The 8,807-nt window shown below is 40.9% G+C and overlaps 1 pseudogene across 1 annotated transcript; it reads right to left on the bottom strand.

Annotated features, from left to right (window-relative positions):
• Positions 1-243: 243 nt before the first annotated feature.
• Positions 244-7,776, bottom strand: LOC306976273 (sodium-dependent lysophosphatidylcholine symporter 1-B-like; annotated as a pseudogene). The gene is made up of 14 exons (XR_013794300.1): positions 7,474-7,776; positions 6,350-6,476; positions 5,948-6,072; positions 3,499-3,622; positions 3,342-3,420; positions 3,099-3,265; positions 2,932-3,022; positions 2,132-2,250; positions 1,968-2,051; positions 1,675-1,758; positions 1,480-1,592; positions 1,245-1,388; positions 950-1,126; positions 244-860 (listed from the first exon to the last, which is right to left on the bottom strand). The product of XR_013794300.1 is annotated as a sodium-dependent lysophosphatidylcholine symporter 1-B-like (transcript).
• Positions 7,777-8,807: the final 1,031 nt, after the last annotated feature.

Raw genomic sequence — 8,807 nt, forward strand, 5'->3', positions numbered from 1 at the left:
TTGCCAACATATTTTTACAGCAGCAACGGGTGGAGCACAGAGGCTCAGTGTATAGTGCAATATATTACAGCTACATCCTCCTCTTACCACAGACAAACCATTCATAAATAATTGTACACGTTTTGTCACAGCAGAATTACAATCCATTCAATTGCTCACAATAAATACTTTAGTCATTTCATGTTTGAATCACAGTAAAAACGTGAGGTGATTTTGAACTGTGTCTTAAATCAAAAACCTGAGGAGCCACTCAAAATATATTTTCTTTTTGCGCACTTGTAATTCTTGTAGTAAGAAGAAAACACACTTAATCTCATCATAGTAAGACACTAGTGTAAGGCCTTGGTTTCAATATATACAGTTGTGTCAGGAAGTGCCTTTCCCCTTCATTTAAATTCAAGTAGGCTTCACATTCAGATTGATCTAAAAAGCAGTAGAAACTGTGGCTCAGCTCCAGCTTCTTTCAGTGGAATAGTGCCGGTGGACCCTTCAAAACAAGGGCATATATTGACCATTCGATTCAGACTGGCATCTGAATCAATATTTGTGTGAACAAGCTGCACACCTCACAAGGAGGAGTAGGGATGTAACTCGAAAAAAATCACTATGTAACACAACAAGTTAGAACAAAGCCGAAATAGCCCTTAAACAAAAATAAATCTTTGGAAAATGATACGGTATGTCTTCATGTGGAGAACCTGCACCGTTTTGCCACCAGGGGGCTCCATGGGAGTTCTCCGAGTGACAGCTGTATAGTCCATGGTTCAGGGCATGCTTCATAGACACAGGGGTTCTGTGTTGGTCCCTAAACACTGCTCCCGAGTGCTGAAGATTCAGACTCTGAATCTGTTTCAGAATCTCTAAAATCACAAAGAATACCATGTCAATAAAAATTATAAAATGCATCTAAAAACAAATGACATTTTTAAATTAATTGATGTCTACTTACAGAATTTCCTGCAGAAGTTTTTGGTTGCATTTTCTGGTTTCCTCATCTATGGGGTATGTTTTAAATATCAGCAGTCCCAAAACAATGAGCACCAGTGGGGCAGGACAAACCAGCATTTTCAGGGTTAAACTGACCGACCCAGGCTGGGAGCAACCTCCGGTCACATATCCAGCAAATCTGTAGAAAAATGCACAAAATATAAGTGGATTGTCTGGGTGAAAGGGTTGAGTGTGGAAAGAATTAAACAAAGCGATTGCTTTATATAACATTTACGTATAATACAATGAGAACTCACTTTAAACTAAGTGTAGAGACGCCCAAAGAGACACCAGACGCAAACTTGAGGAAGAAGACGTAGAAAGAATAGAAAATTGCTTCGTGCCCATGAACATCTGGATTTTTAACCTTAAAGTCATCTACCACATCAGGAAGCATGGACCTGAAAAGAAGATATATACAGTAGCCGCAAATTTAGATTTTAGTTTTTAGTTTTTATCTAAATATAAAAATCAAATAAGATATTAGCTCACCAGGGCAAGAGGAACGATGCTGCCACACTCACTCCGGCAGCTACAGACACTAGGTAGGAAACAACCAAGTTGCTCTTCAGGGAGACTATAAGGATCATAAAAGGCAGTGCCCACTAAAAGGTCACAGAGAATTAGATTCATTATTATCTATTTAAATACACTTGTGTGAAATTAAACAGACTCTTAAACACTTACAGAGTTGCCAATGTAAACAGCCGTCTTTTTGCCAAAGCGCATCAAGAACCACTGCCAGAAAGGGATGGTCAGACTCCCAGACAACTGAGGCAAGATGAATGGGTTAATACACTTATAATGCATACAATAACAATACATAATAAACAAAAAAATATATAGGTTAGCACAAGAGAGTAAAAGTAAAGGTTTTCATGTAAACTAGCATACTGTTTCTGGAAAAAGAGTGTGGAAAGTCACTTGTTCCAGCCACGGTGCTGCTTCTTATCGCTATTGTTCAAGTTGCCAAGTCTCACCATAATCACGAGGAGAATGTTCTGGAAGTCATTTCTGTGGCCGAGAGCGTGTGTGATAAACAGGGCAAAGTTTCCCTCGATGAGCTACAACAAAAATACAAGCCTTGTAAAGTCACACTGTATCCCGTATTCTGCACACATGGGAATACATTTCAGAACATTACCATGAAGCCCAGGGATGTGAAGAGGAAGCTGGTGACAAGTTTGACGTAGGGGCCATGGCTCATGACGAGCCACAGTCCCTGCTGGAATGTGAGCGGTGCAGATTTTTCCCGTCCGTTGTCTAAAAAGATAAAACATTTACAATAACACATAATATTGTACAATGCACGTTCTGTGACAGTGATAGAATCACAAGAATAGATGCACAAAAGATAGAGGACGAGTGTTTTGATTCATTTGTGGCCTGTAGGAGTTGGAGGTCACTGGTGTGAAAAGAGCGGTTGTTGAGTCAATAAACAAACAGTGCATCTTTCAGATAAACATCTTTTGGTTTTTCTGACTCATGGCTGCCACACAAACAATGTGGCTATTTTACTGGTAACTTTGCAATGCGAAATGTAATTTACAGCAAATGAATGAATGTTCAGTATGTCTCTGTGACCTGCCCCTAGGTGCTGTCTGTAGCACCATGCACCAGCATTTCTATAGGAAGCAGGAAAGAGCAAATAGATGAAGACATTTATATCTAGATTCATTTGATATTAGAAGAGTTTAGTAGCCTGTGTGTGTGTGGGGTTTTTTTTGGGGGGGAAGGGCCAAATTCAGATATTTTGTATTATTTATCTTTTATTTGACACTCCAAACACTGTTGGATCTTTACATAGCAATGGCTCCATCCTCAGACAACCAGAATGCTAGTTACAACCAATAAAACATATGCCCATGTCATCTCAAAGAGGATTGCAACAGTCTCATTTGGATTTCAGTGGCATTGTTGCATTCAAGTGTAGTGGACTGATACCTTTATGTTCCTTGACGCCCAGAAACAAGACTGTTGCACACAGGATGTAGATCACACAGATGGCCCCTGATGCAAACATATAGGCTTGTTTCTAAAGTAAGAATACACAATAGTAAGTCAATGCTTTACACTCAAAAATGTGCACAATGAGTACAAACAGTTCTCACCGTATCTTCTATTGAGATTGTGCTTGTGTTCATTTGTGAGGAATTTGTAGTTAGATTTGTATGTAATTTGTAGTTAGTCTCAGAAGAACAGTCGGGAGTAGCCCCTCCCACGATTTGGCCTTGGATTGCGGTGCCCAGTAAGTTTCCCAACACTTCCACCATCATACCTGCACAGATGAATGAACTGTTAAGGCATTCTTCACGATAGGGACAGAAAGGAATGCTCGATCTACAAAGACCTACGGTAGGCGGTGGCCGAGTCCCTTTCTTTCTGATCTTTGGTGATGAACATGGTCAGGGCCGAGTAAGGCACATGAAAACACTAGAGAAAATAGAGCTATATTAGTGCATGTTGTAACATCAGAAGAGGAAGTGAAAAGTGTCCGTTTGAGATACTAACCGTCTGCATTGACTGGAAAAGGCAGTAAAACACCAGGTACCAGATGACTTTGCCTTGCTCAAACGGAGGCACGTACCATATGAGAAAGTAGGTAAGCACTGCAAACGGCGTGGACAAAAGGATCCTACAGAACAGAAGAACAAAAAAGCAACGTTTTATTATTTTTACTTAAATGCATTACAGTTTATAATAGGGCTGGGCGATATGGACCAAAAGTCATATCCCGATACATTGAGGTTGAATATCGATATACAATATATATCCCGATATTTTTTCCACAAAGTGAGAGCGGTGAAATGAAATGTTAAGTCAAATACGAGTCATTTTAATGCTCTATAAAATGTAAACATAAACGCTGTATAACAAAGCTCCGTAAGCTGCACATTTAATTAAAAAAATATATCTTAAATTATAAAAAGCCTTTAAAACAAAATAGTTAATCTTTTTCGAGGGCAGCATTTATATATAAAGAGATAACAAAATAAAGTGCTTAGTTTTAAACATCAGTTTGAGATTACCGGTCTCTTTTTGTTAACTTAATAGCTTATCTGAACAGCCTCAACCCGTCTACTCAATAAACATGTTCTTTTTTTACTTTGATAAACAGTAGTGCTGTCTTGAGGCAGACATTAGACGACAGACAAGTGTGTCCTCCTTCATTTAAAGATGTTGTGCAAGAAACACCAGCCTGTCAACGGCATCCGGCTTCAGAGATGCTCTGTGGGAGGTCACGATATTGCCACTGCCCTGAAGCAAGTATTACAGCGCAAATGTGAACTATATCAATATATGCCATATGGTCCAATTCTATCAATTATATCTTAAATATCGATATACGTATGGCCCAGCCCTAAGTTTAAGTTTAATGGTTTTGTATAGCCCAATATCACAACAGAAGTCGCCTCACAGGGCTGCACCAAACATTAAGGCAATAAAACAGAACAATAAAAATGACAATTAAAAGTTCAGGTGAATCCAGGCAAATATAATGTCCAATAGGAGGTAGTGACGAGCGGCGTGGGCGTCCCCCGTCCTTAGACGCTCCAGCACGGCAAGGAAAAACTAAAAAAAAAAACTAGTTTATAGTATATGGTTATCATATCTGGCTTTCAAGTTTATGTTTATGCTTGATGAATAATCTCCTAATCCAACCCTTTACTTGTAATACCATGGAGTGGATGGGCACAAATAGCCTGTACCTTGACCTTCAGTTGTCTTCTAGGCTTGAATGTCATAACACTAAAAAAGAAAAATAATACACCATTTCCTATTTTATGCACTTGTCAATTGGAACTTAAGACACTTAAGTAGCATAGAGGTTGCCGTTTGCATCATTCATCAATGTTTTTTTTTTCTTTTTGTCTTGAATTTTACATGTTACGGCCAATAAAAATATGACAACATCTAATTGTTTGGGTGGTATTAGTTTAAGCAGACACGGTTTACTCATTGATTTAAATAAAGATCAGACCAAATTTCATGACCAATTTAGGCAGAAATGTACTGTAAGAAAAAGAAAGGGTTCACAGACTTTTCCCTCTCACTGTACATGGACCCGGTGGTGTGTGTGTAAAATAAATAAATATTTATAGACACACAAATGTATTTAACAATATTTTAAACATATTGCTAACATGAGCATGTGCCCGTGATCCTACACCGACATTTGATTACCTCATATACATAATAAAACAAAAGAGTATAACTTCCTTGTCAACAATGAAATGTGACCTTTCCAGATAACCTTCGCCTCAACAAAGTCCCTTTTCCAAAAAAAGGGTGTTTATTTTCAGCAGCATTCAATATTTGCCTTTTGAACTTGCGTAACCCCTCTCTGTTTTGGCCCTCCCCCCCTCTCGCACATTTAGAAAGTCAAACTTGCACACTCGACACACCCCTCTATTGGTTTGAATCTCATGGTGTGTTGTGGGTTGGACCAATTGCGGAGCTCTGGGCCACCCCCTCCTTGCTCTTTCCCCGGTCAGTGTGCGGCATGGACGCAGCAGCCGGCGGGGAACACACAAAGATTATTACTGAGGGACCGTGTGAGCAAGCAGCTAGTAAAAAATGTAGCTCCGGTTTTCTATGGTTTTATTGCTGTAAGTGTTGCAATGAAGCCAGTTACTGTGTGTTGTACCTTGCATGCACTCCTTATCCCTTTCACCACAATGTTCGATGATTTCAAGGTCACGGCTTCGTTCAAAGACATTACTATTCTGAGCACCACCGCACCATTCTTAAACCACATTGTAATGTAGCCTTTATAGCCCTGTGGTCCATTTTTGCTGTGCTACACCGGATAAGAAGGCGATCTAAGTGACTATTGGCAAATTCTGTCAAAATCCGACATCTTGTTGTCATGGTTACTGCTAGACAGAACACCTACGACTTCCCTTCATCCTCCAGTACGAAAATGCTGAGTGTTCACTAAGGTGTCATTGGTACGTACCAAGGCATCATGCGGCCGATGCATGTCCACCTGCTCCGACTGACCAGGAAGCCCACAGTGGGATCTGTGACAGCATCCCAGGCCCGTCCCACGAACAGGATGAGAGAGGCGTAAAAGGGGTCCAGCTGAGGGAAACCATTACAAAAGTCAGATGTGCAAACAGGCACTGGCATGACTTGTTCCCTTTTAGACAATGTGATGGAGCAGGACAATTTTAAAAGCAGTTGTTAATTGGGTCATTGAAGAACATGAAAGGAATGTGCTTTTGTTCGGTCCTGAAGAGAGCAGTGGTTGGTCGACTGTTTGATAATTGGTGAACAATGACATTTGTGTCCAAGTTAATATGCTCGACTAGGGCAGAACTAAAAGAGTTAAAGGGATACTTGGCTTAAAGAACTGTACCAGTGCCACATCCAGCAGGTAGATCTGGAGGAAGAAGCCCAGGGCGCTGCCTGTCATCTGGTACGGAGCTCCACCGATGGCATAGCAGTTTGTTCCACACAGACAGACCATTTCTCTGCTTCTGTTTCTGAAAGGACAAAATAAGGCAGTGTCAAATTGAGACTGTATGCAGATGAAAATGGAAGTGAGAAATGTAACAGTGTCACAAACATATTTAGAGGATCAGGAAAAACCCAAGTGCCCCCGGATTACATTAAACCCTGAATAACTGCGCAGCATGAAATTTAGGTTACTCCAGTTCACTCTCGCGCCACCTCATCCGCTCAGCCATTGGCTGAGACTATAGGATGGTGGATGTTGTGTGATGATACCATGCAAAACTTCAGCTCTGTCTGAGCAAGGCATCATTTCCACAGTATGTATAATATGGCAAATATAACTTCCCGGAAGCATAAGAATGGTCTTTTACAGCGTTCATTTACAGCAGAGCAAGGTCTTGTTCAAACTCCTCTTCTTTTGAGCAGAATTTATACTGCTCAAATCAACAAATAAACTAAACGACACCAGATAATCTGTGTTTATAAAGCAGTTTTGACAGGCTAAAGGGCCTCCTGTAGACTCCTGGAGACAGCTTGAGCACTGAGGAAGTCTGTGAACCTTTTGAAAGGTGACTCCCTTCACAACATTTTATCATCTAAATTTAGGCTGAGCAACAGCAGCTTAATGCTGCTTTCGTTCAAAGCTCTGAATCAAGAGGGTTCAGTGCCAGAATATAGAGTCTAGAACTATTTTTAGTCAATAATTATAGCCTACATCAAATGAATCATGCAACCGCAGCACCACGTCAGCCTTAAAGAAACTAGAATAGTCTATATCACATTTGATGAAACGTGCATCGGTTGTTGTAAGTGGATCGCGATGGGAGGACATTTCAATTTAGGCTACAAGAAAAGCAAATACAAGTTTGGCTCTATAGCCACGCACGCACGTGTGGCCCTTTGAAGCGCGGTTGATTGGACAATATAGATAAGCGCAGTCTCGATAGGCTTGTATAGGACAGAATCAGTGAGGCTCAGCAATTCACAAAACACTTGAAATCATACTGAATATAACGCTCTATTTACCTTTGCCTTGATCTCTGCGCTCATCGGCTTCACAGACAATAAACCCGCCGCGTACTGCTCAGCGCCTTCTCCTCGCGCCATTGTAGAAAGTAGTTCAGAAGTGCGATTGTCCTGTAAGCGTTGTGAGGTAAATGATTTCCGTCGCTAAATGAGAGTCCGCTTCAGCACATCGTGTTGTAGCCTTGCTCCTGTCTCGTGAAGTGAAGGCGCCTGTCTCCCTTCAGGTCATTCATCTGGTTGGTGCAAGGCTCTACTACGCTCCAGCGTCACCGCATGACGCAGGGGTCGGCTGTTCACTGACGTTTCCCTCATGCTGCTACAAGTGGCCCACTGCGCATCACACTTTTCAATGAGTGGAAATCCCAAGTCACGACATCAGACCGGAGGTGCCACCTGCTCTTACAAATAGTCACAATCTATATGCGTGTTGTTCATAGTTGGAAGAGTCAGACTAATGATGTGGCTTAGGCCTATGTGTAGCCTATGTTTATTACTATATTTTATTTCCCCCTTTCTTTCTTTTTTTAAAGAATAGCTTACTCAACACACGGATAGTATTCTGGGATGCTGCAGAGGAGAAAAATGGTTCTTAAGTTGGCAGAACGAATTGTTTCTTCAAAGATTGTCTTTCTCCCTATTCCTCTGTAAATGACACTGTTTTTTTGTCCCGTAATCTCACTAAATACACTCGTGCACCTCAAATAATATACTGTTTTATTTGATGCCATGGCATATTCTTCTCCCTCCATCCATCCATCCACAGTGATGCGATGCCCCCTACTGGATATGTCGCAAACTGGTTCCAAGAAACGCACATCTCGACGAAAATAAAAGCGGACTGAATCTGACCAATTAAAGCCACACAGCAGAACATCTAAATAGGGTTAAAGCCACACTGCGAAACATCAGAACAGGATAGAAAAGCTTTCACTCTGGTCTTCTGATTCAAGTTCAGTTTACTGCTTGATCAGAGTGCATTGTTCAGAGTCATCACAGCTTGTAGGGAAAAGCTTTCACTGTGGCAACATGTTCCGTGCCTCCCACAGAGGAGACGTTGATACAAGCCCCTGGCAGGATGCAGCAGGTCCTTAATTATGGCTAATGCCTCAGATTTAAGTCTTTGTTTGTAAAAGCCTGCAAGGACAGAAAGAAAGACAGAACTTTTTTTTTATTTCGCACATGGCGTTTCCAAATCCCACTGTGAAAAGACGTTCTGTACCACAGTGGTTGAAATGTGAAAGAATCTGCTTATTGTGTGTAAATTCTTTCAATCTGTGCAAAAAGAAAAGCCGCTATTGAGACTTTTTAACAACAATTTTCAACAATTAATTAAA

This window comes from Gobius niger, assembly GCF_951799975.1.
Source record: "Gobius niger genome assembly, chromosome: 16".
NCBI classification, from domain to species: domain Eukaryota; kingdom Metazoa; phylum Chordata; class Actinopteri; order Gobiiformes; family Gobiidae; genus Gobius; species Gobius niger.